Genomic DNA, 16,870 nt, shown 5'->3' on the forward strand with positions numbered 1-16,870 from the left:
TTTCTCTTCTCTTATTGCTCTGGCTAGGACTTCTAGTATTATATTGAAAAGCAGTGGTGAGAGTGGACATCCTTGTCTTGTTCCAGATCTTAATGGAATTGCTTTCACTTTTTCACCATTGAGAATGATACTGGCTGTTGGCTTGTCATATATGGCCTTTATGATGTTGGGGTATGTTTCTTGTATCCCAAGAATTTCAAGGGCTTTTATCATGAATGTGTTTTGCACTTTGTCAAAAGCTTTCTCAGCATCTATTGATATTATCATATGGTTTTTATATTTCTTTTTGTTGATGTGTTGGATAACGATTGATTTACGGCTGTTGAACCATCCTTGTGTCCCTGGAATGAATCCTACTTGGTCGTGGTGAATTATCTTATGGATGCATTGTTGGATTCTGATAGCTAAAATTTTGTTGAGGATTTTTGCATCAGTGTTCATTAGGGAGATTTGCCTGTTGTTTTCCTTTTTTGTGGTGTCCTTGTTTGGTTTTGGTATTAGTGTAATGTTGGCTTCATAGAACGTGTTTGGTATTATCCCTTCCTTCTGAATTTTTTGGAAGAGTTTGTGAAGGATAGGCACTAATTCGTCTCTGAATGTTTGGTAGAATTCATTTGTAAATCCATCAGGTCCTGGGCTTTTGTTTTTGGGGAGGTTTTTGATTACCATTTCAATTTTGCTGCTTGTAATTGGTCTGTTTAGGTGTTCTGTTTCTTCTTTATCCAGCTTTGGGTGATTGTAGAGTTGTAGGAATTTGTCCATCTCCTCTAGATTGTTGAACTTTTTTCCATATAACTGTTCATAGTAGTTACTGATTATTCTTTTGATTTCTGCTGTGTCTGTTGTGATTTCTCCTCTTTCATTTATGATCCTGTTTATTTGTGCTTTCTCCCTTTTTTTCGTTGTGAGCCTGGTTTGGGGTTTGTCTATTTTATTGATTTTTTTGAAGAACCAGCTCTTGGTTTCATTGATCTTTTGGATTTTTTTTTAGTTTCAATTTCATTTATTTCTGCTTTGGTGTTTATTATATCTTTTCTTCTACTGGTTTTGGGGTTTTTTGTTGTTCTTTTTCTAGATCTTTGAGCTTCGAGATTGGTTTGTTACTTTGAGTTCTTTCTTGTTTCTTGATGTGAGCTCTATTGCTATATATATTCCTCTTATTACTGCTTTTGCTGCATCCCATACATTTAGGATATTGGTGTCCTCCTTGTCATTCAATTCAAAGAATTTTTTAATTTCTTCTTTGGTCTCCTCATTAGTCCAGTGGTCTTCCAGTAGTGCGGTTTTTAATCTCCATGAGGTAGGAAAGTTCCTTGCCTTCTTTTTATGGTTTATTTCTAGTTTGATGCCTTCATGGTCAGAAAAGATGGTTGGTATGATTTCAATCTTTGTGTATCTGTTGATGTTTGTCTTGTGACCCAGTATGTGATCAATCCTGGAGAATGATCCGTGTGCGCTTGAGAAAAATGTGTACTCCCTTTTTTGGGGGCTTAGTGTTCTATAGATGTCTGTTAAGCCCAGATAATCTAGGTCCTTATTTAGAGCTTTAGTTTCTTTATGTATTTTTTGTCTTGTTGATCTATCCATTGTTGATAGTGGTGTGTTGAAGTCTCCCACTACGTATGTGTTTTCTCTGATGTCTGTTTTCAGAGATGACAACAGTTGTCTGATATATTTTGGTGCTCCTTCGTTGGGTGAGTATATGTTAATGAGTGTTATTTCTTCTTGAATTACTGTCCCCTTGATCATAATGCAGTTACCATTGGGGTCTCTTTTTATTTTTTTGAGTTTGAAATCTGTTTTATCTGATGTAAGTATAGCTGTTCCTGCTTTCTTTTTTGGTCCATTTGCTTGTAGGATTGTTCTCCATCCTTTAACTTTGAGTCTATTTTTATCTTTTGTATCTAAATGTGTTTCCTGGAGACAGCAGAAGGTTTGGTTTTGTTTCTTAATCCAGGCTGCAACTCTGTGTCTTTTCATTGAAGAGTTTAGTCCATTTACATTTAGAGTTAATATTGATATGTTAGCATCTGTATTTGCCATTGTGTTTGTCTTTCCTTTGATTTTATTTATTTATTCTTTTAATAACTATTTTTTGGCCTTCTTTCGTTGTTATTCATCCCTCTGAGGTTCTGACCATTGTTTTCTCTCTTAAGGGACTCAATTTCCTTTTTCTGATCATTGTTTTCCTTTATGAGTTCTGTCATTTTTTTAATCACAGCAATTTTAAATTCTCTTTCTTGAAGGCTCAGAAGTTCTTCCAAGTTACTGTCGTTGCAATCTGGGGGTTGATTTCCTTTTTGTGGTGTGCTTTTTTCCTGAGGAGTTGTTAGGTTGCATGTGGTTCTTCTACTCCCTACTGTCTGTTTTCTTATTTGTCATATGCATTGGGACACTGTGTTGCTAGGACTGGCCGGCATCTTGGGTGAGCTTCTCCACCCCACTCTGGCTCCTCCAGGAACCATCTGTCTGTTTCAAGCAGTCTTTACTGAAGAAAGTTCCCTGTTCTAAAATGCCGATGTGGGGACACACTCCCCTGTGCGTTTGGTCTGCCCCGGCGGTGGGTTCCCGCTCCCCCTCTGGGTTTGGACTGCAGGCCAGAAGGGGCCTGGCTTGGGCGAGCTTCCCCACTCACCTCTGGCTCCTGAGCGAGCCTTCTGCAGGCAGTCTTTACTGAAGAAATATCCCTGTTCTAAAATGGCGATGCGGAACTCACTCCCTGCATGTCCGGTCTCAGGCACACTCTTCTGCGTGCCCGATCTGCCCCGGCCGTGGGTGCCCACTCCCCCTGTCGGCTCAGACTGCTGGTCTGAAGGGGCCTGGGGTGGGCTAACTTCCCAGCTGGCCATGGGCTCCTCCAGGAGCCTTCTGCCGGTTTCAAGCAGTCTTCTCTGAAGAAAGGTGTTAGTGACTTTTTTTCTGGTCGCTAGGTGGTGCCAGACATCTCTCCTATTGTTCTTGGGAGCTGTTTTTTTCACCCCGTGGGACAGGGAACAGAGTGGGAATGGTAGGGAAAACCTCAACTGCTTTGGGGTGCTGTGTCTGCCTTGTGCCCCACTGACGTGGAGGACCCATGCCCCGAATTTCGTGCCCCGGGTCTCAGTTCCAAAGCCCTCAGGTCCAGGACACAGGCTGTAGCCCAGTTCAGTGGCCGCAGGAATGGTTCCTTTTGCACCCCGCTCCCGTGTCCGGGAGCCTGGTTTCTGATTTCTCAGTGAGGGACTTTCACCTCAGTGAGGGCTCCCGCACGTCTCCCCGCAAGCCTAGGTCGCAGGCGCAGGGATCTGGGTAGCTGTGATCTGTGTTTGTTTTTCAAGCGCGCCACTTTTCCCCGGCCGGCCCGGGGCTGTGTGCTGGTCTCCAGAGTCTCTGTTGTTCTCTAATCTTATGTCTAGCTCTTTAATCCATTTTGAGTTGGTTTTTGTGCATGGTGTGAGGTAGTGGTCAAGCTTCATTCTTTTGCATGTTGCAACTCAATTTTCCCAGCACCATTTATTGAACAAACTTTCTTTGCTCTAGTGCATATTCTTTGCTCCTTTGTCAAATATTAGTTGACCATAAATCTGTGGGTTTATTTCTGGATTTTCTATTCGATTCCATTGGTCTGTGTGTCTGTCTTGTTCCAATACCATGCAGTTTTTTGATGGGGGGGAGGGAGGGGCAGGGAAAGGAAGGACTAGAGTCAAAATAAGGGGGGAGGTACAATTGTATGGGGAATATAACCAAAACGAAAATGCATACATTGTGCAAAGATGAAAAAAGATGTAAGAATTATATAAAAGAAAATTTTTAAATAAAAAAAGAAAATAAACATGTTCTTTTCTAAAAAAAAATAAAAAAAAATAAAAGGTACAAAAAGGGACACTGAACAAAAGGAAAACAAGCATGAAAAGCAAAGTAAGTAGAGTTTAGCTAGCATAAGAATCATTGGAATTAAAGATAAAAATTTACAAATGACCCAAATGGAAGAAGGGAGACCAATAAGTCTTAGCATTAATAAATAAATGCTACCAGAACCATCACTTCCATTACAAGAAGAAACATAAGAATAATGGGTATTCCAGAAGTTAATGAGAGAAATAAGGGACTAGAAATACCATGCAAAGAAATAAGAGCTGGGAACTATTCCAAAGAAAGGAAAAAAAAAAAAAAACAACAACTAAAATTAGATATCCAGGAAGCTGATAGAGCAACCAAATTACTACATGCAATTACCAAGATACAACATGTTCAAATTACTAAATGTCATCAATAAGAAGAAAAAATAAAGGCTATTAGGGAAAAAACAAGTAACATACAAAGGCACCTCAATCAGTCTTTCATCAGACTTCTCAACAGAAATCCTACAGGTTAAAATAGCATGGAATCACATATTCATGATTCTAAAGATGAAAGTGACAGACAAGAATACACCACCCTGAGAAATTATTATCTTAATATTTTGGAGAAATTGAAAGAGTTACTGAGGAAAGAAAAAAAAAAGCTAATGTTGTTTACCATCACCAAACCTGCCGTAAGACAAAAGAACACAAACCATTGTGCAAAGTGATAAATAGAAGTAAAGAATCAGAAGTATGAACAAGTATATATCAGAAGTATAAAAAATAACAATATGAGACAAAATAGAACAACAAAGAAGAGGGAAAATAGAATCTGTATACTCAAATAATAATGAGCTGATACCAGCACAAAAAACAGACTATGTTAATATAGAAAAGTTTATGCAAGCCTCATGAAAACCAAAAAACAAAACTCTGGAGCAGAGATATTTAGATGTAAAATTGAAGAAACTGAGAAAACTACCAGAGAAAACCATCAAAATGAAAAGCAGGTAGACACATAGAAAAAGAAACAACACAAAGGCAAAATAACCAGAAAACAAAAGATAGAATGGTGGTAATTAAGCTATATAAATTAATAATCACCCTAAATGTGAATGGTATGAACCCAGCAAAGACACAGGATGACTTGTTGGATAAAAAAGCTACTCCATTCTAATTAACCATGCAGAAATCTCATATTTATTTTGTATTTTTAATAATTGTATTTATTTATCTTTTTATATATTTTTACATCATTCTTCATTTTTTTTACAATGTATGCTTTCTCATCTCAGTTATAGTCCCCATGAAATTCCCACCACCAATTCATCTATGTACCACCGTCATAGTCCCTTGTGCTCTTCCCAACCATTTGATCCCTTCCCCCCCCCCGCCACCCCCGCAGAATGTATCTGGCTTATAGTTGCTTGTTGATTCTGATTGTCACTTTATTATAACTTTTTTTTCCTGATCCCTTATTTGGATCCTCTACATTCCTCCCATATGTGAAACCATCCAGTATTTTTTCTTTTTCTTTCTGGCTTATTTCACTGAGCATTATTCCTCCCAGCTCCATTCATTTTGCAGCTTATGGCATGAGTTTATCTTTTATGATTGCTGAGTAATATTCCATTGTGTATATATACCACATCCTCTTGATCCATTCATCTATTTGGGGGCATATAGGTTGTTTACATAACTTACTTACTGATAATAGCACTTCAATAAACATAGGGGTGCAGGTATCCCTTTGAATTAATGTTTTAGACCTAAAACCATAAAACATATAAAAGAAAAAATAGGTGGAACACTACATGACATACACATCATTAACATCTTTAAAGACACATCACCCAAAGCAAAGATAGCGAAGGAAAGGATAAACAGATGGGACTACATCAAATTTAGGTGCTTCTGTACAGCAAAAGAGACATTAACCAAAACAAAGAGACACCCCACTGATTGGGAGAAAATTTTTTCTCTACAAAGAGCTGATGAAACTCAACAAAAATAAAGTAAACCACCCAGTCAAAAAATGGGCAGAGTAGCTAAAAAGACACTTCTCCAAAGAGGAAATGCAAATGGTCAGCAGGCATATGAAAAAATGTTCAACATCACTCGTAATCAGGGAAATGTAAATCAAAACCACAATGAGAAACCATCTTACACCAGTGAGAAAGGCACATATCAAAAAAACAAACAAACAAACAAAAACACTAGCAACAATAAATGTTGGCGAGGATGTAGAGAAAAAGGAACTCTCCTACACACCTGGTGGGAATGTAAGCTGGTCCATCCACTATGGAAAGCTGTGTGGAATTTCCTCAAACAGCTAAAAATGGAGCTTCCATATGATACAGCAATTCCACTCCTAGGGTATCTACCCAAAGGACTCATATCATATCTAAATGCAAATGTAAACATAATTTGAGGGCATCCGTGGTGGCACAAGGGATTAAGTCGCAGCACTATGAAGCTATCCATAGCCACCGCAGCACAAGATCAATCCCCGGCCAGGGAGATAACCCACATGGCACAGCAGACGTCTCCTGTCTTCCCTGCTGCTCCCCTCAGCAGTGTATTTCAGTCAATCTGCCTGTTCTATTCCCCACTCTGTCTTTGGTGAATCCTTTCACACACACCCCCCGACACACCTCTGGCCTGCACCTCAGTTCTGGTGTGCATAAATAAATAAATCTTTTTTAAAAAAATAAACTTAATTTAAAAGACTGGGGAAGGTATATACAAATAACAAGGAAAAGAAAGTAAGTGAAGTAATGGACCAGATGCACTTAATATACATATATAAAATTTTCCACGTGAAGAAGTGAATATACATTCTTCCCAGTGCACATGAAACATTTTTAAGGAAGATTATATGCTGGGACACAAAACCAGTCTCAATAAACATGAAGAATGAAATTATATCAAGCTTCTTTCATAGTTACAATGACATGAAGCTACAACAACCATAAATCTATCACAACATGATGAATACAAAAAATGTTCTGAATGTTCTCAATAACTTTTGAGTCATGGAAGAAATCAAAACACAAAAGAAACATCTAGAAAACTTGAAATAAAGATATGAGCTACCAGATCCTATGGGATGCAGCAAAAACAGTATTAAGACACAATTTTTTGTGCTTCCCTGCTGGTGCAAGGGGTTAAGACACAACCTACAAACCTATCCTCAGCCATGACAGTATGAGCTCGATCCCAGGCCAGGGAGCTACCCACATGGTGCAGCAGACCTCTCCTGACTCACCCTCTGCTCCCCTCAGCTGTGTATTTCAATCAATCTGCCTGTTCTGTTCCCTACTCTGTCTCTGTTGAATCATCTCACTCCCTGCATCTCTGGCCTGTACCCCAGTTCTTGTATGCATAAATAAATAAATCTTTTTTTAAAAGTCTTTAGAAAAAGACACAACTTTTTAGCAATATAGGCACTCATAAATAAAAGAAAGAAAAATTCAAAACAAGCAATTTAACTTTTTATCTGAAGGAAAACGAACAAAAACAACAACAGTCACTAAATGGGACTTTTTTTGAAAAAAATTAGGCATAATGTGCAAGACTGGGGTAGGCATATAAAGATAATAAGGAAAGAAAATAAGTGATGTAATGGACCAGATGCACTTAATATACATATGTAAAATTTTCCATGCCAGTAAGTAAATATACATTCTTCCCAGTGCACATGAAACATTTTTTTAAAGATTTATTTATTTATGCATACAAGAACTGGGGTACAGGCCAGAGATGCGGGGAGTGAAAAGATTCACCAAAGACAGAGCGGAGAACAGAACAGGCAGATTGAAGTACACTGCTGATGGAAGCAGCAGGCGAGTCAGGAGAGGTCTGCTGCGCCATTTTGGTTGCTCCGTGGCTGTCTGGGGATCAAACTCTTGCTGCAGAGGCTGCAGATTGCTTCATAGTACATTTCTTAACCCCTTGCACCACCAGGGAGGCCCTGCACATGAAATATTTTTAAGGAAGATTATATGCTGGGACATAAAACCAGTCTCAATAAACATGAAGACTGAAATCATATGAAACTTCTTTCATAATTACAATGACATGATGCTACATCAACCACAAATCAATCACAACATGATGAATAAAAAAATGTTCTGAATGTTCTCAGTAACTTTTGAGTTATGTAAGAAATCCAAACGCAAAAGTAACATCTAGAAACCTTGAAATAATGATTTGAGCTACCAGAGCCTATGGATGCAGCAAAAACAGTATTAAGACACAACTTTTTCGGGCCTTCCTGGTAGCACAAGAGGTTAAGATCCAACCTACAAACCTATCTTCAGCCACTACAGCATGAGCTCGATCCCAGGACAGGGAACAACCCACATGGCGGAGCAGACCTCTCCTGACTTGCCCGCTGCTCCCCTCAGCAGTTTATTTCAATCAATCTGACTGTTCTGTTCCCCACTCTGTTTCTGGTGAATCATTTCACCCCCTGCATTTCTGGCCTGTACTCCAGTTCTTGTATGCATAAATAAATTAATCTTTTAAAAAAGACACAACTTTTTAGCAATATAGACACTCATAAATAAGAAAGAAAAATTCAAAATAAGCAATTTAACTTTTTATCTAAAGGAAAATGAACAAATGCACCAACATTCATTAGACACACTATTTTTTTTTAATTAGGGTTTATATAAATGAAATAATAACCAAGAAGATATTTTTGAAAGAAAAGTGAAATCAGAACCAAAAGAGGAACATATTGTCTCTATGACAAGGTAAACCTAAGTAGGTTATCATGGAAAAAAAAAATTGAGAAAATGCCAAGAAGAAGAATGAGAACCCAAAGAGGAACATTTACAAAAAATGACACAGAAATATAAAGAGCTGTAATAGAAGACTATGAACATCTATATGCTAACAAATGGGATGACCTAGAAACATAAAAATACCCAAGACTGTATCAAGACAAAATGGATAGATTGAACAGAGCAAACATGAGCAAAGAATTCAAATGAATAATCAAAACTCTACTTAGGTTAAAAAAATTCCAGGATATATGGCTCAACTAGTTATTTCTACCAAATATTTAGATAAGAAATAATACCTATTCTTCCCAAAGTTTTCAAAAAAAATTTACAGAGGGGGGAACAATCCTAAACACATTTTACAAAGCTGATGTTACCTTGAAATAATGATATGAACTACCAGACCCTATGGGATAGAGCAAAAACAGTATAATGGCAAGTTCTTAGCAATATAGACCCTCATAAATAAGCAAGAAAAATCCAAAATAAGCAATTTAACCCTTTATCTGAAGGAAAAAGCTAAAGAACAAAGGCACCAACAGTCACTAGAAGGGATTTTTTTTAAATTAGAGCATATATAAATGAAATAGTAACCAAAAATATTTTTATATGATCAGTAAAACCAGGAATTGCCCGAGCCCACGGACTGGTCAACGAGGTTCTCGGGGGGAGAGCAGCGACCTGAAAGAACAGGGGTACACCACGGAGGGAGACACGTACACTCGGTTCAGCTAAAGCATGTCTCATTTATTTTCGGTTTCAGCGGGGCTTTATAGCCGGGGAAAAGCAGAAGAAGCAGGCCAACAGTGCCTAGCCAATGATTACACACATGACCTTATTTGGTGCGCTGGAGGTCGTCATGCGCACTGGACCGAAAGGAGCACAGCTAATCCCGGAAGGAGGAAATGTTCCCATGTCACAGGGCAAGGCGCCAACAAGGAATTGTCTCTATGGCAGGATAAACCTAATTTATAAACCCTTAAGTAGGTTATCATGAGAAAAAAATAAAAGAAATTGACAATAAGAAGAATCAGAACCAAAAGAGGAACATTAACAAAAGACACCACAGAATTACAATGAGTCATAAGAGAAGACACATGGTACAATCTAGAAGAAATGGATACACACATTTTTAGAAACATGAAAATGGCCAAGACTGAATGAAGACAAAATAAATTGAACAGACTAAACATGAGCAGAGAAATCAAAAGCATAGGCAAAATTTTACTTAGGCTGAAAAAAAAAAATCTCAGGTTAGATGGCTTCACTAGTGAATCCTAGCCAATATTTAGATAATAAATAATTCTATTTCCCCAAAGTCTTCAAAAAAATTAAAGGGGTGGAGGATAATCCCAAATGCATTTTACAGGGTTGACGTTACCTTGACCCCAAAACAAGAGAATCTTGACAAATTGAACAAAGCAACACATTAAGAAAACCATACATCATGAACAAGTGTAATTAATTCCAGTGGTGTAGGAATGTTTCAACAGATGCAAATCAAATATTATTCACCGTCACCACATCAACAAAATGAAAGATAAAAGTCATATAATAATATGAATAGATGTAGAAAATGTATTTGAAAAGACAAACATTCATTTAAGACAAAGTTTAATGCATAGGGAATAAAAGAAACATATCTCAACAAAATAGAGGTCATATATTACAAAACTACAGCTTGGGCCTCCTCAGTAGTGCAGCAGGTTGAGCGCAGTGCTGGTTCTATTCCTGGCTGGCCATGGATATTCCCACATGGCATGACAGACCTCTCCTGTCCTGCCCACTGCTCCCCTCAGCAGTATATTTCGGTTGTCTGCCTCTTCTTCTCCCCACTCTGTCTCTGGTGAATCCTCTCACCTTCCCGCGCATCTGCCTATACCCCAGCTCTTGTATACAAAGAAATAAATCTTAAAAATAAATAAATAAATAAATAAAATTATAGCTAACATACTCAATATGTGAAAAACTAAAATTTACTCCCCTAGCATAAGGGAAAAAGATAATGATGTCCATTATCTGTGAATCATAGTATTGGACATCATAGCTAGAGCAATTAGGAAAGAGAATTTCTAAAATAAATCCAAATTGAAAAAGAAGATGTAAAAACTAAGCCACCAGTGATTTGGGAACAGACACAGGAAATAGTCCAGGCCAAAGAGGACCTTGCAGTCCATCAGGGAACTTCAGCAACCCCCACCCACAATGCCACACACACACACACACACACACACACACACCCGCATACTCAGGAAGTACATCTCACTCAGTGCTCAGCTTCAGCACCTCTCAAGCAGGTACATGCCTCATCCCTGGCTGTGCAGTACCTACCCCTTCAACATGGGCTCCTTGTTGTAAACAGGAAGTGCATTCCATCCAGATCTCAACCAAATGACACCTCAGGAGCAGTTGCATGTTCCTGCCTGGTCTGTGCAGGACCTTGCTTTATATCAAGGACCTTCAGCAATCCCCTGGTAAATAACCCTGTCTGCAGGCCCAGCATCTAGTGGTTTCAAATAAAACAGCCCAGCCCAGGCTCTACAGGGCTTGGTCTATATCAGTGATATTCAGCAAACATCCACCCTCCCAGCCATCACAAGTAGGCTCAGAGCAACAGCTTCTGAGTGGCAAGTGAGGTCCCAGAGACATGGCATCACAACCCGACACAACCCCAGTCCGACTGGTCATCAGAACTAGGCCGAGAAATCCTTCAGGGGAGGTACTAGCCTCACCCTAGATCCTACAAAACCCTAGTAGCTGTGCCTACCATCATGTAAATGCACAGACTAATGAGAGAGAATGACTTAGATACAACAAAACCCCCAACAACAGCAGATAAAAATTAAAACGAACAATGGGAAAATATAAAAACACAAATAGCCAGCGAAGCACTCAGTGGAACAATGCACCACAGAGAGAAAAGAAACCCAGAGAACAAAACCACAAACATGCAAGAACTATTTTACGTATCAGACATAGAGTTCAAAATGGCAATGATTAAGAAAATTAAAGAATTGGAACAATACAAAGACTACTCAGAAAAAGAAATGAAAACTATGAGAAGGACAATCAACAAGCATAAGATCTAAATTGAAACTTTATTCAAGAAAATAAAACAATTGCAAGAGAAGGCAAACAATTCAACAGAAACCATGGAAGTAGAATAAATCAAATTAAAGAATAAATTAGTTAATGGGAAGATGAAAAAGTGATAAGAAGCAAGACAGAAAAGTATGAGACAAACAAAGAAAAAAGAATGAAGAAACACATTTAGAACTATCTTATACCATGAGGAAAGGAAATATTAGGGTCATAGGAATTTAATAAGAGGATCAAAGAAGGAAGAGAACTGAAAAAGTATTTAAGGAAATAATGGGGAAAAAATCCAAAACTTGAATAAGGAAATGAACATAGAAATACAAGAAGAAATATCATCAAGCTACCTAGAAAAATGGAAAACTACACAAGACACATAATAGTAAAATTTCCAAGAGACCACAAAAAATTTAGCTAATGGAATGAAGGAAGGGATAACTTATAAAGGAACACAGATTAGGCTAACACCAGACTTCTCTGATAAAACACTATGGCCCTTGAGAATCTCGGGATAGAAAGAAAATACCTTCACCTGATAAAAGCCATATATATGACAAACCCACAGGCAATATTATTCTCATCGGCGAATAGCTGAGAGCCTTTCCTTTAAGATCAGGAACAAGACAAGGATGTCCACAATTGCCACTGCCCTTCAACATATATTTGAAGTGCTAGCCAGAGCAATAAGACAAGAACTACACATACAAGGAATCCAAATAAGGAAAGAAGTAAAACTATCACTATTTGCAGACAATATGATAACATACATAGAGAATCCCAAAAACTCCACAGAAAAACTAATTAGAACAATCAACCAGTTTAGTAAAGTAAAATTTAATTTAGTAAAATTAATTTAATTTAGTAAAATTAACATACAAAATTCAGTAGCCTTCCTATATGCACACAATCAATATGAAGAAGAAGAAATCAAGAAAACCATCCCTGTTATAATTGAAACAAAAACAATCAAATACTTGGGAATAAACCTAATGAAACAAGTAAAGGACCTATGCAAAGAAAACTATAAATCATTGCTAAAAGAAACTAAAGAAGACACAAAAAACTGGAAAGATATCCCCTGATCATGGATTGGAGGAATTAACATTATCAAAATGGCCATCCTACCAAAAGCAATTTACAGATTCAATGCTATTCCAATAAAAATTTCAATGACATTCTACTTTTTTTTTAATTTAAATATTTTATTTTTAAATCTAACAAAAGAGGTAAAGGACCTATACAAAGAAAACTATAAAACACTGTTAAAAGAAATAGAAGAAGACACAAAGAAATGGAAAGACATCCCCTGCTCATGGATTGGAAGAATAAACATTATTAAAATGGCCATCCTACCAAAAGCAATATACAGATTCAATGCTATTCAATCAAAATCTCAATGGCATTCTTCAAAGAAATAGAACAATTATTGATGAAATTCATATGGAATCACCAAAAACCCCGAATAGCCAAAGCTCTATTGAAAAAAAAAGAAGGAAATGGAGGCATCACACTCCCAGACTTCAAACTATACTACAAAGCCATAATCATCAAAACTGCATGGTATTGGAACAAGAACAGACATACAGACCAATGGAATCGAATAGAAAATCCAGAAATAAACCCACAGATTTATGGTCAACTAATCTTTGACAAAGGAGCAAAGACTATGCATTGGAGCAAAGAAAGTTTGTTCAATAAATGGTGCTGGGAAAACTGGGTCGCTACATGCAAAAGAATGAAGCTTGACCACTACCTCACACCATACACAAAAATCAACTCAAAATGGATTAAAGAACTAGACATAAGACCTGAAACCATAAAATACATAGAAGGAAATATAGGCGAAACACTACGGGATTTGCACATCAAAGACATCTTTACAGACACATCACCCAAAGCAGTGATAGTGAAGAGAAAGATAAACAGCTGGGACTACATCAAATTAAAGAGCTTCTGCACAGCAAAAGAGACAATAACAAAAACAAAGAGAAACCCCACCAACTGGGAGAACATTTTTGCACCCAACACTAATGATAAAGGACTGATCACAAAAAATCTGCAAAGAGCTGATGAGACTCAGCAACAACAAAGAAAATAATCCAGTCAAAAAATGGGCAGAAGAGCTAAAAAGAAACTTCTCTGACGAGGAAATGCAAATGGCCAACAGACATATGAAAAAATGTTCAACATCACTTGCAATCAGGGAAATGCAAATCAAAAACTACATGAGATACCATCTCACACCAGTGAGAATGGCACATATTAAAAAAAACTAGCAACAACAAATGTTGGCGAGGATGTGGAGAAAAAGGAACTCTTGTGCACTGTTGTGGGAGTGCAAACTGGTCCAACCACTATGGAGAGCTGTGTGGAGATTTCTGGACCTACTAAACATAGAGCTTCCATATGATCCAGCAATTCCACTCCTAGGTATTTACCCAAAGGACACAGAAACATCAGTTCCAAAGAGCACCTGCACTCCTATGTTTATAGCAGCACTGTTTTACAATAGCTAAGCTTTGGAAACACCCAAATGCCCAAAAGTAGATGACTGGATCAAGAAGATGTGGTACATATATACCATGGAATATTACTCAGCATTCAAAAAAGATAAACACATGCAATTTGCAGCAACATGGATGCGCTGGAAGGATCATGCTCAGCGAAATAAGCCAAAAAGAAAAGAAAAATACCGGATGGTCTCACTCATAGCAGGAATCTAGAAAACTTAAATAAGGACCAGGAAAATGAATATAAGAAAGTGAAAATCAATCAACAAAAAACTATGAACCAGAGACACTTTTGGGGTGGGGCGGGAGGGGAGGATTGGGTCAGAATGGGGCGTTTGCAATTGTATGGGGAATATAAAAATAAATTTAAGATTAAAAAAAAAAATAAAAAAAAATAAAATATTTTATTTATATATAATTCTTATGTCTTTTTTCAACTTTTGCACATGTATGCATTTTCATTTTGGTTATATTCCCCATACAATTGCACCCGCCCCCCTTATTTTGACACTAGTCCTTAATTTCCCCACCCCCACCCACCCGTAGTGTGTCTCTGTTGGGTTATAGTTGCTCGGTTGATTTTGATTTAATTTGTATTAATTAGTCTTTTTCCTGGTCTCTTATTTAGGTTTTCTAAATTCTGCTATGAGTGAGACCATCGGTATTTTTCTTTTTCTTTCTGACTTATTTCGCTGAGCATGATCCCTTCTAGGTCCATCCATGTTGCTGCAACTGCATGTGTTTATGTTTTTTGATTGCTGAGTAATATTCCATTGTGTGTATGTACCACATCTTCTTGATCCAGTCATCTATTTTTGGGCATTTGGGATGCTTCCATAGCTTAGCTATTGTAAATAGTGCTGCTATAAACATACGGGTGCAGGTGCCCTTTGGAATTACTGTTTCTGTGTCCTTTGGGAAAATACCTAGGAGTGGAATTGCTGGATCATATGGAAGCTCTATGTTTAGTAGTTCAAGAAATCTCCACAACTCAAAATGGATTAAAGAACTAGACATAAGACCTGAAACCATAAAATACATAGAAGAAAATATAAGTGAAACACTACATGACATGCACCTCAAAGACCTCTTTACAGACACATCACCCAAAGCAGTGATAGTGAAGGCAAAGATCAACAGCTGGGACTACATCAAACTAAAGAGCTTCTGCACAGCAAAAGAGACAATAACAAAAACAAAGAGAAACCCCACTGACTGGGAGAATATTTTTGCACACAACACTAACGATAAAGGACTGATCACAAAAATCTATAAAGAGCTGAGGAGACTCAACAAAAGCAAATAAAATCATCCAGTCAAAAAATGCGCAGAAGAGTTAAAAAGAAACTTCTCTGAAGAAGAAATGCAAATGGCCAACAGGTATTTGAAAAAATGTTCAATATCACTTGTAATCAGGGAAATACAAATCAAAACTACAATGAGATACCATTCACACCAGTGAGAATGGCACATATTAAAACAACAACAACAACAACAACAAATGTTGGTGAGGGTGTGGAGAAAAAGGAACTCACCTGAAGTGCTGGTGGGAGTGCAAACTGGTCCAATCAATGACATTCTTCTAAGAAATAGAACAAGTATTGATGAAATTCATATGGCGCCACAAAAAAAAAAAAAAACCTTGAATAGCCACAGTTCTCCTAACTAAAACAAAGGAGAATGGAGGTATCACACTCCCAGACTTCAAATTACATTACAAAGCCATGATAAATTAAAACAGTATGGTAGTGCAACAAAAAACAGACACAAAGACCAATGTAACCAAATAGAAAGCCCAGAAACAAAGCCACACACATATATGCAACTAATCTTTGACAAAGGAGCAAATAATATGCAATGAAACAAGGACACTTTGTTCAATAAATGATGCTTGCAAAACTACACCACTACCTCACACCATGCACAAAAATCAACTCAAAATAGATGAAAGAACTGAACATAAGACCTGAACCCATAAAATATGTAGAGAAAACATAGATAAAACACCACAAGACATACATCTCAGCAACAATTTTAAAGCCTCATCTCCCAAACCCATGAAAGTCAAGGAAAAGATAAACAGCTAGGATTACATCAAATTTAAAAGTTGCTGTACAGGGTCTCCCCAGTGGTGCAGTGGTTGAGTGCTGGGCTGCGAAGCTGCCTGCAGCCTCTGCAGCGCCGGTTCAATCCCTGGCAGCCAGCGAGGGTAGTGTGGTTTTTAATCTCCATGAGGTAGGAAAGTTCCTTGCCTTATTTTTATGGTTTATTTCTTGTTTGATGCCTTCATGGTTCAGAAAAGATGGTTGATATGATTTCAATCTTTGTGTATCTGTTGATGTTTGTCTTGTGCCCCATGACGTGATCGATCCTAGAGAATGATCCGTGCGCGCTTGAGAAAAATGTGTACTCCGTTTTTTTGGGGTTAGTGTTCTATAGATGTCTGTTAAGCCCAAATGCTCTAGGTCCTTATTTAGAGCTTTAGTTTCTTTACCTATTTTTTGTCTTGTTGATCTATCCATTGTTGATAGTGGTGTGCTGAAGTCTCCCACTAAGTATGTTTTTTCTCTGATGTCTGTTTTCAGAGAGGACAACAGTTGTCTGATATATTTTGGTGCTCCTTTGTTTGGTGAGTATATGTTTTGTTTTTTTT

This window comes from Talpa occidentalis, unplaced genomic scaffold (genome assembly GCF_014898055.3).
Source record: "Talpa occidentalis isolate TD23 unplaced genomic scaffold, MPIMG_talOcc4v2.1 talOcc4.15, whole genome shotgun sequence".
NCBI classification, from domain to species: Eukaryota; Metazoa; Chordata; class Mammalia; order Eulipotyphla; family Talpidae; genus Talpa; species Talpa occidentalis.